The following is a 22554-nucleotide window of genomic DNA, read 5'->3' on the forward strand; positions in this document are numbered from 1 at the left end:
CACAGAATATCTGTAGCTCCCCCAAGTGAAGCAAGTCTATTGGTGCCATTTTTTTCCAACAGCGTTTGCTTCCTTCGTGTCTCTGGGTATCCCGTTTTGTTAATTCTTATGATGTTGCACACACACCACCAGCAAAGACAACTCCCTTGAAGGCTCAGATAATGGTTAGCATGTTTTAACAATAAAGTATCTTTTAAGGAAGGCATATGTATTGTTTTTATAAATATAGTGTGATTGTACACTTAATATAAGGCTACAAGTATATGGTAAAGAATCCACCTGCCAGTGCAGGAAATGCAGGTTCGATCCCTCAGTTGGGAAGATCCCCTGGAGAAGGGAATGCACCCCACTCCAGTATTCTTGCCAGGAGAATCCCATGGACAGAGGAGCCTGGTGGGCTACAGTTCATGGCATTGCAAAGGAGTCGGACACAACTTAGCCACTAAACAACAATAAAACAGCAAAATATGTAGTGTTAAAATCTTTTTTATATCCATTGGGAAAAACAAAAAAAATGCCTATGACTCATTATTTTGGAATTTTCCTTACTACAGTGTCCTGGAGCCAAACTTGCAGTGTCTTCAAGGTCTGCCTGTGTACAGTAAGAAGTGTTTGGACATTCACCACTATCAAGGTAACAGATACATGAATCCCTTCCAAATATTTCCTTGTGTCCCCCCACCTTTTTTTTGGGTGGGGGGGTGTTGTTGCTGTTTTTGGTGTTTTGTTTTTGTGTTTATATTTTGACAGTAAGAACAACTAATATGAGTTCTGTCCTTTTAATAGATATTTAAACAAAGTGGTTCAATTGATACAGAATTTTGGATACACAAGATAAATATGTTATAGAGATCTTTTGTACGACAGAGAGTCTTTAGGTAACAATATCCTATTTTTCCACAGCTGGCTTTTTGTTTTTCTTTTGGTAAGGCCCACAAGCTAAGAATGATTTTTACATTTTATGTGGTTGAAAAGAAAAATGATATTTTATGACATGTGAAAATTATAGAATTAAAATTACAATTGCTGTGAATAAAGTTTTATTGGAACACAGTCACCAATGCCCATTCATTTATGTGCCGTCTGTGGCTGCTTTTGTGATCGAATAGGAGAGCTGAATAGTTACGATTGACATTAAGACTCACAGAGCCTAAAACATTTACTCTTTGGCTCTTTACAGAAGAGCCTTGGCTTACCTTGCCCTAGAAAGTTCATAAGCAACGATCATGCTGATTATGATGATGATGATAGTGACTAGGGATTGCTGATGGCTTCTTTGCAACAGGTATATATGCGTATTGACTGCCTTTTTATTAATAGCGTGTGGCCTGTAGTATATTAATTTTCACTTAAAATTATATTTGCTAAGCATTTATGGGATTGTCACCCATGCGGACTCTGTCTACTCCTCTAAATGTGAACTTTTTACATGTCAATGATTACTTGGAAGGATTATTTTTTTTAATCTTTCAGATTTTATTATATCCCCAGATGTTCAATGTTTTATAAATTAGGTAAACACGTCACAAAACTGGTCAATCATCAGTATTATCAGGGAAACCTAAAAGGTGTCCTGGGTTAACGAAGCAGGGTCTGGGAATGAGGATGGAACCCAGAACGTCTGCTTGTTGGTTTTCATTTTTAAATTCTACGGGCGAAGCTAAGACTCAGCCTGACTTGGGAACAATTGGCCAAGATAATTATTTTTATACTTTTCAAAGGGATATTATTGTAGATACTACCTGACTTGGAACTCTTTGACAATGAAACTGAGTTCCCTATTTTAATCTTTTATTTTCGAGCCCTGCCCCCCACCAAAGTCCCCCATCTCCACTGTTGTCATGGTAACAGGACTTTGTACCCAGGGAAATGCCCAAACCTAGTTGCTTGACTAAGTAGATGGCACAGTTCCTGATAACACGTATTGACTTCCTTCTGCTCCTTAGGAAAGAATTTCCCTATGAAAATAAAATTGCAGCCACAGAGCATTGAATTCTTATTTTTTTTAAATTGGAGTGTAGTTGCTTTACATTCTTGTGTTAGTTTCTACTGTACAGCAGAGTGAATCAGCCACACATACACACATATCCACACATATCCCCTCTTCCTTGGAATTTCTTCCCGGTTAGGTCACCGCAGACCACTGAGTAGAGTTCCCTGTGCTATACAGTCGGTTCTTATTAGTTATCTATTTTTTATGAACGTTGAATTCTTATATGAAACCATTTAGAGCAGTCTGGGGCTGGCCCCAGTTAAAGCAAGCATTTTGTTTCTGGCCAAATTTTCACAAAAGAGTGAGATTGACCTTCATTGGAACCGAAAATTTCCACCTGGCCTAAATGTAACCTCCCAGATAGATGAGGAGATGTTATCAGCAGATTTAATGTCTGTACTTTTATGTTAGTGTTCTAATTCTTTTTTCCTTCAAGCTTTTAGGATTAATTTCCCTAGTTTATAGGCTGAATGGAAATGTCTCAAGGTCCCTTCGGCTCCTTTGGATGAAATAATTAGCTGCACATGCTATCCAACAGCCTCTATACCTGGGCCCCTCGTTAGTTTCAAATCTCAATTTAATTTCCAGGAGAAATAGTTCAGGGTTTCCTCAGACTTAGCAATTGAATCTGACCAACTGCAGGGGGTCTCATACTCAGACTGCCTTTTTCCTGGCCCCCAGTCCACCTCTTACCCCACGCCCCCCAGTCTGATCTCTGTAAGATTCAACTTTGTTCCCTCTGTGTTTGTAAATGGGACAGACCAGAAATTGTTTCCTGAAAACCAAGGCTTTCATTTGCTCTCTTCCTAATTTGCTCCCGGAGTTTGATTTAAAACAAGTAAGCCCAATTTGAGGATTATAACCCTGGAAGAGCATCTCAGAAAGCTCTCGTATGTACGTGTAAAACATCTGAAACTAAAATTGCATCGCAAGTCAGCGGTTGCTGTTGTTCAGTTGCTAAGCTGTCTCTGACTCTGTGACTCCATGGACTGCAACGTGCCAGGCTCCCCTGCCCCTCCACCATCTCCTGGAGTTTGCTCAAATTCATGTCCATTGAGTCAGTAGTGCTCTTCCCCATCTCACCCTCTGTCGCCCTCTTCTCCTTCTGCCCTCAGTCTTTCCCAGCATCAGGGTCCTTTCCAGTGAGTCAGCTCTTCGCATCAGGTGGCCAGAGTGTTGGAGCTTCAGCTTCAGCATCAGTCCTTCCAATGAATATTCAGGGTTGATTTCCTTTAGGAGTGGCTGGTTTGATCTTCTTGCAGTCCAAGGGACCCTCAAGAGTCTTCTCCAACACCACAATTTGAAAATCAACTATACTTAAAGTTATAATTAACTTGAAAAACAAATGTAGTGTATAGATTATACAATAAAATTTTTTAGTACAACAATTAAAAAATGAAAAAATTAGCTTATTTTGAAGAATACATCTTTATGGCATACATACTAAAATATTATGTAGGCATATAATCTGTTAAACATGTGATATTTTACATTAGTTTCCTAATTTAAAGTGTCCAAAATTCACTGCACTCCATAAATTTTTTATCAGACTTGCTTGAGTAGTCTACATTTATTTATTTATTTGGGGCTTCCGTCGTGCCTCAGCAGTAAAGGATCTGCCTGAAAAAATGATGTCTTTCAAACACATGGCTAACAAACACATGAAAAGATGCTCAGTATCACTCATTATTAGAGAAATGCAAATCAGAAATACAATGAGATATCATCTCATACCTGTCAGAATGGCCATCATCAAAAAGTCTACAAACAATGAATTCTGGAAAGGGTGTGGAGAAAAGGGAACCCTCTTACACTGTTGGTGGGAATGTAAATTGATACAGCCACTATGGAAGATGGTATGGAGATTTCCTTAAAAAACTAGGAATAAAACCACCATATGACACAGAAATCCCACTCCTAGGCATATACCCTGAGGAAAGCAAAATTGAAAAATACATATGTACCACAATGTTCATTGCAGCGCTATTTACAATAGCTAGAACATGGAAGCAACCTAGATGTCCGTTGACAGATGAATGGATAAAGAAGTTGTGGTACCTATATGCACAATGGAATATTACTCAGCCACAAAAAGGAATTCACTTGAGTCAGTTCTAATGAGGTGAATGAATCTAGAGTCTATTATACAGAGTGAAGTAAGTCAGAGAAAGATAAATATCATATACTAACACACATATACAGAATCTAGAAAGATGGTACTGAAGAATTTATTTGCAGGGCAGCAGTGGAGAAATGGACATAGAGAACAGACTTATGGACATGGGGAGAGGGGAGGAGAGGGTGAGATGTATGGAGGGAGTAACGTGGAAACTTACATCACCATATAGTAAAATACATAGCCAATGGGAATTAGCTGTACGTCTCAGGGAAGTCAGACAGGGGCTCTGTATCAACCTAGTAGGATGGCATTGGGAGGGAGATGGGAGGGAGGTTCAAGACGGAGGGGACATATGTATACCTATGGCTGATTCGTGTTAAAGTTGGACAGAAAACAACAAAATTCTGTAAAGCAACTATCCTTCAATTAAAAAATAAAATTTAAAAAATGATGTCTTTGAGCCCTTATCTCCCACATTTAATCCAGCAGCAGCAGGACTGTGTAAAGTTAGTGTTAAAACAGTCCCTATGCCTAAGCCATGGGCTTCCCTGGTGGCTCAGATGGTGAAGAATCCACCTGCAATGCAGAAGACCTGTGTTCAATTCTTGGATTGGGAAGATCCCCTGGGGGAGGAAATGACAACCCACTCTAGTATTCTTGCCTGGGAAATCCTATGGACAGAGGAGCCTGGCATGCTGCAGTCCATGGGGTCACAAAGAGTTGGACACAGCTTAGCGACTAAATAACGACAGAATCATGTGTTGGTCTTGTTCTTCTATTGCTTGTTTCACAACTAACTTTTCAGCTTACTTTAGATTATATTAGCTGAGAATAAATGATCCTGATTTTTAAAATGCAATTATTTTCCATGAAGGTCGGCAGGGTGATTATTTCTCACTATCAGGCTTATTTTTGAACTGGAGCTTGGCTTTTTGCATGTGAGAGTGCCGTCTAGATGCTCCAGAATCTTGAACCTACTCTTGGCCCACTGATGAAATGGCTTCAGGATTAAAGCCCGTTCTTGCCTAATAACCTGTGGGTTATGATGCAGACTGGGGCATGTTAACTTGGTGGAATATCCCCAAATAAACAAAATATTTCAGGGGTGATATCACACCTGGTTTTCAATTCACATGGCAACCCAGATTCTTTTCCCTACAGATAGTATTCCCCAGTGTCTTTCTTCATCTCAGTCTCCTGCAATCCTGAATCAATGATCACCTTAGAAATGGAAAAAAAAAAAAACAACAAAGAGTTGTGTTGGGGTCTCTTTGGGTTCAGGAAAAAGAAAGTTATGACACAGCTGTCTTAATAAGAAAGCTTTATAAAGTCATGTACTAAAATGTCCTGTGATAGAGAAACGCAGGTTTGATAATTGTTCTGCCCAGGGATGGTCTTCAAGGGTTTGGGTTCTTTCTGACTGCTTTATCACCCTTACTTTATTATCTTTGTTGCATCTGAAAGATGGCTGTGATAGTGTCAGGGGTCACAGATGGATATATCACCAGGCTGCAGAAAGGGATGACCTTTGCAGAATGGTGTCAAGTAAGTCTTTCCCTGAAGCCCTTCCCTTTGTGGACTTCTCTTCCATCTTGTTGGTAAAAGCCGGCGTGTGTGCTTTGTGTGCCTGTTCAGTTGCTTAGTTGTCTGAGTCTTTGTAACCCCATAGACTGCATTCCACCAGGCTCCTCTGTCCATGGGATTTCCCAGGCAAGAATACTGGAGTGGTTTGCCTTTTCCTCCTGCAGGGGATTTTCCTGACCCAAGGATCAAATCCAAGTCTCCTGAGGCTCCTGCATTGGCAGGTGGATTCTTTCTTTACCCCTGAAAGAACTGGGTCGCATGTCCTTTTTCAAAGCAATCACTCTTACAGAGAAAAAGGATTACCATGACCGAGTAGGAATGATCAGTGTTCATCCCCTTTGAGTCACAGGTTGGAGGAATGACCAATTGAATCACTTAGGGCTGTGAATGGGTGGGTTTGTGGGTAAGAGAATGAGGACAGTACTTGTCCTGCAAATCACTGAGCCACATGAGGGGCTTATAGAATGTTTCTTGTGATAAGGCATGAACAGTTCTGCTAAGAGATGACAAAGTCTCATTGGCTTTTTGAAGTCAATTGATCCTTCCTGACATACTCAAGATCATGTGTTCGGAAGAGTGAAATTCCATATTATTTGATTGCCTTTGTCTCTCTCTTAGAAGACTATGACATTGGTTCCCTGGGTCGTGTTATAGGCGGTGACGTTGGATTCTTGCTCTCTAGTCATTGCCAGAGCCCATTGTGGCAAGTCAACTTTCTTTCATGTTTTTTCTGGATGTCTATGCTAACCCAAAGGACTTCCCTGGTGGTTCAGTGGTAAAGAATTCGCCTACCAATATAGGAGACTAGTTTCGATCCCTGGGTCAGGAAGATCCCCTGGAGGAGGAAATGGCAACCTACTCCAGTATTCTTGCCTGGAGAATCCCATGGACAGAGGAGCCTGGTGGGGGTCCCAGAGAGTTGAATGTGACCTAGGATTACACGGCAACAGCAACACTAACGTGAACAACAGTAGCAGTAGTATGCAAGACCTGCTTTTAAGACTGGAGTTTGATTTGATGCCAAATACATCAGAAGAGAAAGGAAAAAACTTGGAGTTAGGGGAAACAAAGATAATCAGAAGTTCAGACCTCATATTGAGTTGTTTTTATTGGCTGGCATAAGACATGGATTGTTTTCCTCTTCAGGGAACAAAACATGATACCACATTTCCTTACAATTAAATTAAGGCTCAAGAACAACAAGGACATAGTAGTCCCTGTGATGTGTTGGAAAGATATTGTCTGTGCTCCACGTGAACAGAGGGTAGAATGCTTTGCTTTGTTGCTTTATGAAATGCCAGGTTTTCAGGGCAAATCCTATTAAGGGGTTTTAGTTCCTGCCTGACATTTTACTTTCTTCTCTGCCAGCTGCTCCTGCAAGGAGATGCCTCGGGATTGTTCAGACTGGGGTCAGACTTGATTTAGAAATTACAACTCCCAAATTGGGGAAATGTGTTCATTGATTCATTCTCTCATCTATTTATCCATCTGGTATCCATCAGATCTGTAAGAAACTTACTATTGTTGTTGTTCAGTCGCTAAGTTGATTTCCTTTAGGACTGACTGATTTGATCTCCTTGCTCTCCAAGGGACTCTCAAGAGTCTTCTCCAGCACCACACTTTGAAATCATCAATTCCTCAGTGCTCAGCCTTCTTTATGGTCTAACTCTCGGATCCATACATGACTACTGGGAAAACCATAGCTTTGACTAGAGGGACCTTTGTCAGCAAAATGATGTCTCTGTTTTTTAAAACGTGGAAATAATGACAGATTTTATTTTCTTGGGCTCCAAAATCACTCTGGATGGTGACTGCAGCCACGAAATTAAAAGATGGCTTGCATCTTGGAAGAAAAGCTATGACAAACCTGGACAGCATATTAAGAAAGAACCTTATTATAATTGTCTGCTTACTTGTCATTTCCCTCCACTAGTCTGTAGGCATCTGGTGAAACTGGTTCCCAGGTATATCTTCAATGCCTGATGTATTTACTGAGTGAACAGTAAACATTTATTTAGTGCTTGAACTCTCAGAGAGCTTTTAGTCTAGGAAAGAAGATAAGATGGAGACTTAAAGAGAATATGTTGAGTGGGTATTGGGGGCAGGGGGAGATGTTGCCACAGGAGTTTTTTTTTTGAATTTCAAATTTCAATCTTCTATTTCTCCATTTTTTAAAAAAAAGTAGTTCTTGAATTTTCAATTTATTCTTTTTCTTTTGCTATAGCTATTTTCTGTTTTTTTCTGGGACTTCCCTGGTGGTCCAGTGGTTAAGACTTTGTACTTCCCCTGCAGGGGCCCGCCTTGGCTCCCTGGTCTCAGAGCTAAGATCCCACAGCCATGTAGCATGCCCCGCCCCCCCCCCCCCCACCTGAAAAAAGACTGTATTTTCCTTTAAATTCTTGAACAGATATTTCATATCTCTTTGCAAGTTCTTGTCTGCTGTTTCCAGCATCTGAGTCATCTTGGGATCTTTGCTATTGTTTGCTTTTATTTCTTTTTCTTGATTTTGGGTCATGTTTTTCTACTTTGCTTATCATATTTCATAATCATCTGATGAATATTATAGATAATACATTGTAAGGAGCCTAGATTATATTGTCTTTCTTTAAAGCATGTTAGGTTGTATTCTGGCAGGCAAATACGATACTAAAGGTTCTCCTTGATCCTGTTGGAGCTTGGATTTAGGCTTTCATAGGGCAGTCTAGAGTAGTCCTTACTTTGCTGCTGCTAAAGTTGCTTCAGTCATGTCTGACTCTGTGCGACCCCATAGAAGGCAGCCCACCAGGCTCCCCTGTCCCTGGGATTCTCCAGGCAAGAATACTGGAGTGGGTTGCCATTTCCTTTTCCAATGCATAAAGTGAAAAGTCAAAGTGAAGTCACTCAGTTGTGTCCGACTCTTAGCAACCCCATGGACTGCAGCCTACCAGGCTCCTCCGTCCATGGGATTTTCCAGGCAAGAGTACTGGAGTGGGGTGCCATTGCCTTCTCCGCTGCAGAGGTTTGCAGTTTTCCTGGAAAGTCAGATAATACCTATTTTAGGCACATGATTTATAGTGTCTCTGTTGCAACTATTCAACTCTGTTGTTGTAGCAAGAAAGTAGCCATAAAAATACGTAACAAATCGACATGACTGTGTTTCAATAAAATTTTCTTTACAAAAATATATGTTCTGGGGATGGGGAGGTGCTTCCCAGGTGGCGAAGTGGTAAAGAATCCACCTGCCAATGCAGGAGACAAAAGAGACAAGGGTTAGATCCCTGGGTTGGGAAGATACCCTGGAGGAGGAAATGGCAGCCCACTCCAGTTTCCCTGCCTGGGAAATCCCATGGACAGAGAAGCTTGATGGGCTACAGTCACAGCTTAGCACACACAGAGATGAACATACACAATCAGGAGACTTCCCTGGGGGAGTCCAGTGGTTAAAATTCTGCCCTTCCACTGCAGCAGGGTGTGGGTTAAAATACCTGGTTGGGAAACTAAGATCTTGCATGCCGCTCCACGTGGCTAAATAAATAAATTTAAAAAGGGACTTTCCTGGTGGTCCAGTGGCTAAGACTCCATGCTCCCAATGCCAGGGGTCGGGGGTTGATCCCTGGTTGGGAAGCTAGATCCCTATGCAGCAACTAAGTCCCAGCACAGCCAAATAAATTAATTAAAAAAAAAAATATATATATATATGTATATATAAATAAATAAATCAGTCCACGGGCCATAGTTTGTTGATCCTTCTCTAGAGCACAGGCCTTACTTCTCAGGAACGAACCCAGTGGTGTCCAGCTGCATGCCTGAGATGGGATAAGAATCCAGTGTCTCCACATACTGTGTGACCTCTAGAGTCTCCATTCTCACCCCTAAAGCAGTTTCTCTGTAGAAGGCCTCTTGGAGTCTCATCACTCGTCACACACGTCAGCAGCCTAGCCCTTGGCTCAGGTCTTGCAGAGAGCCCTGCACAGACCTCTCACACTGTAAGGAGCAGGACCCCAAGGGGCGCTGGGGTGGGGACAGGCCTTCCCCCATATCCTCTGCTTTAGCTCCTCTCTGAAGTATCTAGATAATAGCATTTGATGCACATTTCTTGAGTTTGGCAGATGTAAAAAATACCTTCCTCTTCGACGAGAAAATGTTGACTACTTGTTGACCATGAACATCTGGCCCCACGCTTCCTGGAGCCTCAGGACTGATGGGCAGAACCCCTGTGACACCCCCTGCTCCCTCGTCAGCCGATCAGAGGACTGTGCACAAGGTGATCACACACCCTGCGACCCCCCCAAGCCTGACCCTGCATCCCTCACCTGGTTATTAAAAGTGCTTTGCCAAACTATTCTGAGAGTTCAAGGCTTTTTAGAGTATCAGCCACCTCATCTCCTTGCATGGCCCTGTTTCTCTGTTTCAGACTCCCATGGTTCCCTTTCTCTGTTACAGACTCCTGACGGTTTAGTTCGCTTGGCCTCACTGTGCGCCGAATGCATGAACTTCTGTTAACAACACCACCCCTCATTCCCTGCAGACTCTTGTACTCCCATCTTTCCCAGTTCCTGCCCTGGGATTGGGCCTTGTGTTAGGTTTGCTAATGTCTGATCCCTGCCTCCTCAGCTCAGCAGGACGGTCATACTCTCTGGGTTCTACCTGCCTGTGCCGTGGTTGGGAAAGGTTCTCTGGCAGAAAGAGCATTGGAGCATCTCCAATACTAGCTTCTCCATCAGGGCTTGAGGCAGAAGTTGCCTCTCATTTTTGAAAAGCAAGAAGTGCATGAATGGCTATGTTGTATAAGGAACTAGAAAAAGGCATCCCATTCAAATGTTATTTCATGATAGTGAATGTGAGGAAGGCTCAGATCCAGTGGGGCTTGGGTGTGGCCCCCTCTATCACATTCTGCAGTGATTACTGGAGCCCTCTGCACATTACCAGCCTCAAACAGATGCTCTTCTGGGAGTTGTCATCTTTTCAGCATTCAATAATGGCTCCTCATCAGAAGCCACATGTCAACAAGAAATTCCAGAGGATTAGAGTTGATTAAAATTCACCACAAAAATGTGCTCCCATGGGGATTCTCCAGGCAAGAGTACTGGAGTGAGTTGCCATTCCCTTCTACAGGGGATCTTCCTGACCCAAGGATCGAACCTGGGTCTCCTGCACTGCAGGCAGATTCTTTACCATTTGAGCCACCAGGGAAGTGAAAAATCCTATAAAGCAGGCGTTCCCAACCTTTAGAATTATTGAACAATAAATGTAATGCACTTGAATCATCTTGAACCACCCCCCTCCCCGCCTCCCCCCCACCCCACACCCTGGTCCATGGAAAAATTGTCCAAGAAGCCTGTCCATAGTGCCACAAAGGTTGGGGACTGCTGCAAATGGAGGCAAGATTAAATGCGGTGCACCTTGGTGTGTCCGGACAGGTTCAAAATGCTTGAGTTAGGCCTTTGCTGCTTAGAGTCCACTTGTAACACAGTAAGTCCAGGCATGTGTAATGGGCAATTTTAGGCAAATCAGAGCAGCTGTTGACAGCCACTGGGTGGTGGCGGGAGGGTGTGTGCTTTATGCTTGATGTTAATAAGTAAGAGATGGTAGGAAAAGAGGTTGGCCTGGCCCTCAGGACCCAGTGATGAAATATCTTCCAGAACATAATAGGGAGTTCACATCTTATTCCTAGAAAATGAGAAGCCATTGGAGAACTGGGAAGGGAAGTGATCAAACTTAGATTCTAGAGCAATCTGGGGGCTAAATTGGCTTCCAAGGTGGCTCGATGGTAGAGAATCTGCCTGCCAATGCAGGAGATTTAGGTTTGATCCCTGAGTTGAAAAGATCCCCTGGAGAAGGAAGTGGCAACCCACTCTGGTGTTCTTGCCTAGGAAATCCTATGAAGAGAGGAACCAGTTGGGCTACAGTCCATGGGGCTGCAAAGGGTCAGACATGACTTTGTGACTAAACAAGAACGACAACAAGGGGGTAAACGGGAAAGATCCCCTTGGGGAGGGGTATTCAGTCAGAAGGTAATGGTTTCGAACAAAGACAAACCCTCTACCCCATCAGTGACCTGGAGGCAGTGAGGAGGGGCCAGGCCTGAGAAATATTTCAGAAGGTAATTTACTTTTCTTTGGCAGGAGGGATTTTAATCTCTTAAAATGAGATTAAGAAGGAGGGAAGGTTCTAGGTGATCCTGTCTGGTCTGAGTAATTAGGTGAAAGGCAGTGATGTTTGCAGGAAGAAAAAAAGATGAAAAGAACAGGTCTTGGGGTGATGACTCACGGTGCCAGTTATTCAGTGAGCACTTAGAGAATTCCCAGTATGTGTTGGATGCTGTTTCAGGGGAGTCATGACTGAGACAAGCAGAGTTCCTGCTCACGTGGCGAACAGAATGAAAAATGTAAAGAAGGAATAAGAAGTTTCAATGATAAAGACCAAAATGAAGGATCCAGGGAGTGATAGAGAATGAAAATGAGAAAGAAGGAACATTCTAGGTCAGAGAAGTCCTCTTGGAGGACACACCATGTGAGCTGAGATGTGTACGGTTATCAGCTCTTCTGTGCTCGGTCGCTTGTGTGTGCTGTGCTTAGTTGCATCAGTTGTGTCTGACTCTGTGTGACCCTATGGACTGTAGCCCGCCAGACTCCTCTGTCTATGGAATTTCCCAGGCAAAAATACTAGAGCGGGCTGCCCTTTCCCTCTCCAGGGGATCTACCTGATCAGGGATTGAACCCGTGTCTCCCTCCTGCATTTCCTGCATTGGCAGATGGATTCTTTACCACTAGCACCACCTGGGAAGCCCTTATCAGGTCTTAGATGTGCAGAAATTAGAGAAGTATCTAGAAAGAGTGCATTGCAGGTGAGAAGCCCTTGTTGCTGAAGTCAGCAGCAGAAAGGCCCACGTGGCCAGGAATGTGAAGAGCAGGGGAGGAAAGCAGACCTATCGCAGCACGGCTGGGGAGGGTAGAGAGCTGGGCGTTTTTCAGACAGCAGACTTTCCCTTAATATGTACATCATGGAGCCCTCATTTCTCTTGTTCTGAGGCAGCTTTCATTTTGGCTTTACAGATAATGATTCAGAGATGCTTGTCAGACACCTAAATGGAGATGTGTACCAGACGGTCAGGTGTGGTCCTGGAACTCTGCAGAGAAACAAGACTGGAAAAGTAGATTTGAGAGTTTAAAAAAAGGCAGTGAGGGGTTGAAATATCATTCTTAGTTGCAGCATAACCAACCAGGAGCCTTTTTTTACACCTGGCTTGCTCTACACATTTCAAAACAGTATCATCTGTAGGTCCTCGAATTTTCTTTTCTAGCATGGTGTGGCGTGCATACTCATTTGTGTCTGACTTTTTGTGACCCTATGGACTGTAGCCCACCAGGCTCCTCCATCCATGGGATTCTCCAGGCAAGAGTACTGGAGTGGGTTGCCATTCCCTTCTCCAGGGGATCTTCCCGACCCAGGGATCGAACCAGCGTCTCTTATGTCTCCTGATTGGCAGGTGGGTTCTTTACCACTGTTGCCACCTGGGAAGTATCTTTGTTGTCTTTTTAAGACTTTAGTCAAGTTGATAAACTTCTGTAAAGCCGTCTTTTATTTATCTTCAATGTCTCATCTCTCTGGAGTACTAGTTAATTTTCATCATTATAGAAATCTCCTTTATTGTGTAAAAATTATCAGAATAGCCCCAAATCAGATATTTTAGATTTTGGAATTATAAAAAATTGCAGATTATTTTAAAAAGTTCTATTCAGGGTTATCTCTTCATGTCTTTCTGCCAGTGTGGCGATGATTTACTGTAAGCTGAAATGGCAAAGCCAGTCTATGACTCCACTCACTTGGGAGGACCTGGAAGGCTGGCTGGTTCCTTCCTCAACCCTCTGATTGATTTTTTTTCTGCGATTCATTCCATGCTTCTCATCCATTAAATTGATGTAACATACCAAATTAAATCAAGCTTTTCCTTGTTTTCAAACTTGCTTAGAATTCTGCAACAGTGATATTTTGGTTTCCATGCACTTTTGTGAAGACTGGATATCAAGAAAAAGTAAATAGAGACAGTAGAATCTCAACAAATAAACACTGTTAACTGGGTTTCCCTGGTGGCTCAGAGGGTAACGAATCCGGCTGCAATGTGGGAGACCTGGGTTCAATCCCTGAGTTGGGGAGATCCCCTGGAGGCGGGCATGGCAACCCACTCCAGTATTCCTGCCTGGGAACTCCCATGGACAGAGGAGCCTTGTGGGATACAGTTCATGGAGTTGCAGAGAATTGGACACGACTGAGCGACTAAGCACACAGCACTGGAAGAGGATGTTTATTTAAAGAGAGTATTTCACACAGGGCTATGGACTGGAGAGACGGATTCCTCAATCTTACAGTGACAAGTGAGAGAATTAATGGAAGCATCATGCCATTGGGGCGGCAGGTTCGGGCTGATGGCAGAAGAGCATCTCTAGGGTCCTTTGTGGCTATCCACAGCATCTTTCTGCAAGGAGCAGGCTGAGAGAGCAGTCTGTAGGAAACCCTGAGTTTCCCACTGGGAGCTCTGTTACGATTGGTCCTGGCCCTTCGGCAAATTCCAGTGGCCTCTCTGGGTCCCCAGGTTTAAGAACAGCATTCCTGCATGAACTCTAACTGCCTGAGGCTGTGACACACCCTTTGGCAGAGGTCTTCAACAGTTTCAGTATGGAAATGTGATGGGTCATCCCCAGAACGTTGGCAGGGCCGGCGGCGGGTGTGCGGTACTGTGATAAGACAGTTCCCTGCAACTTTGAAAAGTGAGAGTGGGGGCTTCCTGGTGGCTCAATGGTAAAGAATCCGTCTGCCAATGCAGGAGAAACAGGTTCGATCCCTGGTTTGGGAAGATCCGACATGCCTCAGAGCAACTAACCCCGTGCACCCAAACCACTGAGCCTGCACTCCAGAGCCCGGGAGCCAAGACCACTGAGCCCACGTGCCCTCGAGCCCGAGCTCTGCAACAAGAGAAGCCACCGCGTTGAGAAGCCCACACACGGCAACTGGAGAGCAGCCCCTGCTCGCCGCAGCCAGAGAAAGCCTGTGCAGCAACAAAGACCCAGCACAGCCAAAAGTAAATACATTTTTAAAATTATTTGAAAAAAACAATAAAAACCCAGAGTGGGCTTGGAGAGAGAGGAAGGTTGCCTTAGTTTTGTGGAGACAGAAGACAGAGGAATTACTAATGTACCGTGGGGAAAATGTTAGACAAAATCTGGCTTTGCGCACAATAGGTTATCAGCATGTGTTATTTATGATATGAGGATTTGAACATGGGTGGGAATTACTCTGCCAGTCCAAGACCACTTTTCCCTCTAAAACCCATGCCTTAGCTCATAGAGTCAGTGTAGCTGTGTCTGTATAGAAATGCCTTCCCTTAGCACACGATGTTGTCGGTCATGGGGGCTCCACCTGTAAAACCAGCTGGCGGAAAGTTCAGGGAGGACTCCTTAGTGAGTCCTGGACAATAGAGGTGTCCAGTAGAAAAGCCATTTGGATCAGTGAAAGCTGGCACCTTTAAACGACTTCTGTGAAGGATAGGGAATTAGATGGGGAAACAGTGGAAACAGCGTCAGACTTAATTTTTTTGGGCTCCAAAATCACTGCAGATGGTGATTGCAGCCATGAAATTAAAAGACGCTTACTTCTTGGAAGGAAAGTTATGACCAACCTAGACAGCATATTAAAAAGCAGAGACGTTACTTTGTCCACAAAGGTCCATCTAGTCAAGGCTATGGTTTTCCAGTGGTTATGTATGGATGTGAGAGTTGGACTATAGAGAAAGCTGAGCACCGAAGAATTGATGCTTTTGAACTGTGGTGTTGGAGAAGACTCTTGAGAGTCCCTTGGACTGCAAGGAGATAAAGGAGATCAGCCCTGGGTGTTCATTGGAAGGACTGATGCTAAAACTGAAACTCCAATACTTTGGCCACCTCGTGTGAAGAGTTGACTCATTGGAAAAGACCCTGATTCTGGGAGGGATTGGGGGCAGGAGGAGAAGGGGACAACAGAGGATGGGATGGCTGGATGGCGTCACTGACTCGATGGACATGAGTTTGGGTAAACTCTGGGAGTTGGTGATGGACAGGGAGGCCTGACGTGCTGCGATTCATGGGGTCACAAAGAGTCGGACATGACTGAGCAACTGAACTGAACTGAACTGAAGGATTTTTAGGAGTTCAACCCGAGATAGAATCGGCAAAGAAGACTCGAGTAGGGAAGTCAGTGAGAAATGTCAAGTGGCTAACTGCTGCTTTGTGACCTACAGGTATAGGTGATCCTAATATTTAAAGCCAGGGTTACAGTTCTGCAACAAGAAGAGAATTAGAGCCCGTCTACTGGGGGAGACAGTGTTGTGCAGTCGCTGTGTCGTGTCGACTCTTTGTGACTCCAGTGGACTGCCCCATACCAGTCTGCTCTGCCCTTCACTGTGTCCTGGCGTTTGCTCAGATTCGCACCCACTGAGCCGCTGATGCTGTCTTGTCTTCTGCCGTCCTCTTCTCTGGTTCTCAGTCTTTCCCAGCGTCAAGGTCTTTCCAATGCGTCAGCTCTTCGCATCAGGTAACCAGTGTATTGGAGCTTCAACTTCCGCATCAATCCTTCCAATAAATATTCAGGGTTGATTTCCCTTAGGATTGACTGGTATGATCCCCTTGCTGTCCAAGGGACTCTGAAGAGTCTTCTCCAGTACCACAGTTCTTCAGCACTCAGCCTTCTTTATGGTCCATCTCTCATATCTGTATATGACTACTGGAAAAACCATAACTTTGTGGACCTTTGTCAGCAGAGTGATGTCTCTGCTTTTAATACACTATCTAGGTTACAGTAAGGTAAGGTAAGTCACTTCAGTCACGTCCGACTCTGCCACCCCATGGACTGCAGCCCACCAGGCTCCTCCGTCCATGGGATTTTCCAGGCAAGGACACTGGAGTGGGTTGCCATTTCCTTCTCCAGTGCATGAAAATGAAAAGTGAAAGTGAAGATGCTCAGTTGTGTTCAACCCTTAGTGACCCCCTGGACTGCAGCACACCAGGCTCCTCCGTCCATGGGATTTTCCAGGCAAGAGTGCTGGAGTGGGGTGCCATTGCCTTCTCTCTAGGTTACAATGGAGGATGCTAAATATATCCCCATTATTCCCACCACTGCACAGTCCTCCTGATGGGCATTTGGATTCACAAGGCTTGGCCAAGAAGGCGCCTCATGGGTGGAGTGATACCCAGCCACACCTCTGGAATGCTGAGACACCCCAAGGAGAATGTGGAGAAGGTGCCACTCCCTGAGTTGGCTTCCCTCCATGTTGTGAGAAAATCAGAGCCTCTAGAAAGCAGTCCTGCTTTCCCAGAGTTTGCCACGACCTGGGAAATAATGAAGAGGAAGATGAACGACACATGGGGATATCATCCTGGGAAGTTCAAACCCTTGTTCTCCTGAGATATTTAGCTTTAAAAAGACCAAGTGGCTCAGATCTCATGGAACCTTGACGACATTGGCCTGTGGAGCTTGGGCAGTAACGTGTTGGTTGTTTGCATGAGGAGCTCCTGAACTGCTCTGAAAATGAGATGTTTGCAGTGTTCTCTCCCTCCGTCCTGTCCCTCTCTTCTCCCCCTGCCTCTGCCATTCTCTTCTCACATGTGAAGTTCTTGCTTTGACAGAAGAACATTCACTTTACTTTCTATCCCGTGGAGAATCTAATAAGGTGAAGGACTAACATTTGTGAGCCACTTGATATCTAAGGCACATTGGTTAGCACTTTACAAACCATAAACATATCTTAATCTCTTTGCTAAGGCAGCAAGGCAGATGCTGCAATTTTCTCTACTTGATATCCAAGGAATTTGATAGACTGTCAGAGATTTGGGCTTCCCCAAATGGCTCAGTAGGAAAAGAATCTGCCTGCCAGTGCAAGAGACTCAAGAGAGGTGGGTTCAATCCCTTGGTCTGGAAGATCCCCTAGAGGAGGAAAAAAGCAACCCACTCCAGTATTTTTGCCTGAAAAATCTCATGGACAGAGGAGCCTGGAGAGCTACTATCCATGGGGTCACAAAGAGCCAGAAATGACTTGAGTGACTAAGCATGAAAAGAGGTTCAGAGAGTTGCTCATGATCATTCAGTTAACAAGAGAATATATCTGTGAAAATAATCAAGCTTGTGCCATGTTTATCAGAAACCTCAAAGTCCACCAAATAGCTTAAATTTCATGGCTTAAAGCAGCAAATGTTTATTCCTCATGTGTACTCTAGCTGCTTATGATCACTCAGAGACCTAGACTGGAGGAGGGGTCACCATCTTGAGACATCGTCATCCGGGACATTGCCTCCCGATTGCCATGGCAGCCAAGAGAATGCTGAAGGGTCTCTCAACAGCAGTTCTGTTCTGGAAATGACACACATCCCTTCTGCCCTCAGCCCATTGGCCAGCACTAGTCACATGACCCTTCCTAGTGAGAAGCTGGCGAGCTGATCCTCCTCCCAAGTCCTTGAGGAAGAGGTGAACAAAGATGGATGAAGACTGGAACTCACCACCTAAGAGGTAGACTGAGTTCTTCCCCACAGCGTGATCCTGCCCCTCAGAAGAATGATTTAACGCAAGATAAGGGGATCAAGGAGATCCAACCAGTCCATCCTAAAGGAAATCAACCCTGAACATTCACTGGAAGGACTGATGCTGAAGCTGAAATTCTGATACTTCGGTCACCTGATGCGAAGAACTGACTACTTGGAAAAGACCCTGATGCTGGGAAAGATTGAAGGCAGGAGGAGAAGGGGGCGGCAGAGGATGAGATGGTTCAGTAGCATCACTGACTTGATGGACATGAGTTTGCCCAAGCTCCAGGAGATGGTGGAGGACAGAGGACAGTGTGGCAGTCCATGGGGTCACAGAGGGTCAGAGACAGTGTAGCAACTGAACAGCAACACAAGAGAATCAAAGCAGTGCTTCATCATTCCTTCTCTGCCGTCTGTCTTAACCTTCCCGTGCCTGTCACTGGGTTCTGAAGAGCCACGTCAGGGCCTCCTCTCAGGGGTCCTGTGGCATCTCCCCAGCCCCTGTGCTGTTCAGATAGTCCTCAGTGTCCTGTGGCCTGTGTCTAACCTTGAGATTCACGTGATCATTTCTCACACACCTGGGAATCATTGAGTCACAGGCTGAGTCTCTGCTTGCATTGTTTGTGCTTGGAAACAAGATTTGATGTGGGGCACAGTATCTGCCTCCCACGGTTCTGGCAGGCTCCTGTTGCTGTGAGAGTTCCTGCTGCAAAGCCTTGTGGAACTTACCTTTGGCATCTCAGGGACGTGCTTAACAGATACCGCCATCCCCATCTGAGACATGGAGGTCTCAGCTGTGAACATCCTGGCGGGACTCGCCATCTTGTTTCAGGATATCATGGGGTTTGAGAAATGCATTCGTTGGACTTCTCCTTTAGAATGCATTGAGTTATGGATTCATTTACTTTTTCAGCTTATCCTCTGGGTAAAATATAGTTTCAATCAGCAGAAAGCAAATAGCAGGAGAGACTAAGAAGAGTCCAAATGTACAAGCTGTTTACAAACATTCCTTTTGGATAAAAGTCTCCTTCCAGAGGACAAGTAGAGAGAGAAATCAACCTCTTACCCATGAGAGAGAAAAAAAAAAAAAATCAAAGAAAGCAGAACTTTATTCTAAAAGCTAAAAGGAAAGCATGTCTCTGAAAATTACATTCTGTAGGAAGAGGAATTAAAAGAAGCAAATGAAACCAATATTTTATTCCTCCATCTTTTCACCTTAACCTGTTCTCTCCTCTTGGCTCTTTTTCCCTTTCTTTTTCATTGCATCCAAGCATTTTTGCACCCTTTGAATAAAACAAAGTCAATGAACAGAAAATATAAAGGATATTGAAGAGAAATAGAATTACTACAAAGAAACAGAACTTGTAATGTTGAAAAAATGTCTATCCTAGAGACGGTAGGAAGCTCATTTGATGCTCTAGGAAATAAGATTGATGATGTAGAACAAACTTAAGAAACTCCAGGAGTGAAGAGAAAATAAAGAGAGTGAGAAAAGCCAAAAAGTAAGATGGCTGATATGGAGGAGAGAAAACAAAGACTTATTAAAGAATTGTACTTTTTATAGAAGAAAACTCACAAATGATTATTGATGTAAAAATCACACATGAAAATGCTAGTAAACTGCTAATAGAACATCAATTCAGTAAAAATATTTTCAAGATTCTCAATTCAAATAAGACATTAAGAATTTTTTTGACCCTAATTAGGGAGAAGGCAATGGCACCCCACTCCAGTACTCTTGCCTGGAAAATCCCAGGGACGGGGAGCCTGGTGGGCTGCTGTCTATGGGGTTCGCACATAGTCGGACACTACTGAAGCGACTTAGCAGCAGCAGCAGCAGCAGGATAGATACTAAACATTTCCTTAAAAGATACACAATAATGTTTGGATAGCTGTTCCTGGTCAGAAGATCAGATAGTATAAAGATACACATTCTTCTGATACTATATTATGATATAAATGATTTTAATAAAAACCCTAATAATATAGGCTAAAAGACCTCTGAAAAAGTGAATCTAACATTCATCTGGAAACAGAAATGGTGCAAGTAGCCAAGACATTTTTTTAAAAGAGCTATTATAATAGATTGTAATCAAAACAGCATGGTGGTTGTAGAAGAAATGATAGACAGAGAATGCACAGAGAAAGATGTCCCAGCTTTATTTCATGATTCTTTCTCCTATAATTTTGAATGCCAAATTTAATCATAAGCTCACTCTTCTATATATACCAAAGTCTATTTTGGGGGTAAGTGGTTAACTATTTGAAATAAAGTTGGCATCATTTCTCAGTGTGCACACCACAATCCAAAGACCAAAAGGATGAAATTGTCACATGAACAAAAAGAAGCCAAAATAAAACAGAGATGGATAGATCTCTGATCTTGAGCTTGGTTTCATTTGTCTGAGTATAATGAGATGGGGAAAATTGTATTCACCACAGTTCCGCTTACGAGTGGAACTCAGTTATTGGAGAAAGTTCAGGAAGCACGAAGGGAGGCAGAAAAGGGGATTGAGTAAGAAACAGTGCTCCATGGGAGACAAAAGAATTTCCCTGATTCCCCAACAAGCAAGGGAGAAGGCAGATCCAGAGAGAAGCTAAAGGAAGTAAAACAAAGGAAGACAGCCCCGTGTGTGTGGAGAGAAGAGGAAAAGGAGCATCTAGAGGAGCAAGATTGTGAACCCTCCTAACTGCCAAAATGGGGTGGGCTTTCCGCAGCCTCTGTGGGCTCCCCTGGCGGCTTATAAGGTAAAGAATCCGCCTGCAATGCAGGAGACCTGGGTTTGATCCCTGGGTCAGGAAGATGCCGTGGAGAAGGGAATGGCTACCCACTCCAGTACTGCCTGGAGAATCCCATGGACTGAGGAGTATGGCGGGCTCCCATCCATGGGATCACAAAGAGTCAAGCAGGAATGAGTGACTAACACTTTCACTTTCAGTAGGACATTATAAAAAGAGCAAAGGTTACACCTTTGATCCAGAATTTCCACTTCTGAGAAGCTATCTTGTGAAACTGTTTGCAGATACAAATACACAAAGGTGAGAACATTCTGTGAATAAGTAAGATCCCATGGGAAAATCCAAATAAACATTTTGGCCAACCCAATAGTATTCCTGGCTGTATTCCTTACTAGCTGGGATGTTTTTTGTGCAGGACATCAAACCTCACTAAGCCTCAGTTTCTTCATCTATGAAACAGGAAATAAATGTAGTACCCAACTAATTGTTATGGCTTTTGTGAAGATTCAACCTGAGGGTACGTGGAAGTGTTTATAAAGACTGTTAACATAGTAATAACACGTACCAAAGCTGAAATACTTTTAAAAAGTGAAATAATAGGGACATAGTTAATTAATACTGGTAGGACCTTACAAAGGAGTATTATCAGTCGTTAATAAGTTTAAGGCATATTCATACAGAAGTTCATAGTGAAAAGAATATTCTGTATTAGTCCAATGATGAATGGAAAATACATAAATGTATGCATATGCATATAAAAGGACTAGAAACAAATACATCAAGTATTAAAATTAGTCTCCAACTGGCAGGAGTAAAGCTGGTTTTATGAATTTAAAAAATTATTCTAGGTATTTTTCATAATCAACCAACAAAATAAACATTTTCTAATGTAAATTAGAATCAGTAGTGAATGACTAGAAAATGCGTAAGTAGAGGCAAAAAACACAAATACAAACGTATGTTGACTTTTAAAAAAGTATTTCTTTGGCTGCACTGAGTGTTAGCTGTGGCACGTGGGATCTAGTTCCCTGACCAGGGATCGAACCCAGGCTCCCTGCATTGGGAGCATGGAGTCTTAGCCACTGAGTCAGCAGGGAAATCCCTTGATTCTTTTAACTAGGAAAGAATTGATGTGAAACACAGGGTTCGGGGAAGTTTGTGTCTTGTCTAATTTCGAGCCACTCTCCTATGTGTAAGTTCTGGTTGAGGAGTGAAAAAGGTGGGCGGCGGGGTCTGTGCTGATCCTGATTCTCTCACGTTATGAACTTCCCATCCTTTATTGCAGAATCCGGGCCCCAGCCTATCCATCCTGTTAATCTCCACCAGAGTCCTGTCGTTCCTCTGGTGCCCTCCCAGGTGGATTTCCCTGTTTCCCGAGCCCCTTATTCCATTCTTCTCCTGGGCACACCTTGAGCCTGGTGCACCCTCCACTCTGGCTCACCAGCCTCCTCATCTTTCATCAGTGGGACACGTACTCCAGTCTCATCCTTCCCAGGCTGATTCACCAAATTAATAACTTGGATCGAGGTTTCTGTCTACTAAACAGCCACACTCTTCCTCTGGATTACCACTGAACTGCAGTGATAGATTAT

General features: G+C 43.6%; 1 long non-coding RNA gene across 11 annotated transcripts in view; it reads left to right on the top strand.

The window, feature by feature from the left end:
- LOC133232955 (uncharacterized) overlaps nt 1–22554 on the top strand; it is a 450067-nt gene that overhangs the window by 12799 nt on the left and 414714 nt on the right. For all 11 annotated transcript variants that reach the window (XR_009731526.1, XR_009731534.1, XR_009731533.1 and 8 more), the window contains exon 2: nt 555–634. This is a non-coding gene — a long non-coding RNA (uncharacterized LOC133232955). The remainder of the gene's footprint in view (nt 1–554; nt 635–22554) is intronic.

This window comes from Bos javanicus, chromosome 19 (genome assembly GCF_032452875.1).
Source record: "Bos javanicus breed banteng chromosome 19, ARS-OSU_banteng_1.0, whole genome shotgun sequence".
Taxonomy (NCBI): domain Eukaryota; kingdom Metazoa; phylum Chordata; class Mammalia; order Artiodactyla; family Bovidae; genus Bos; species Bos javanicus.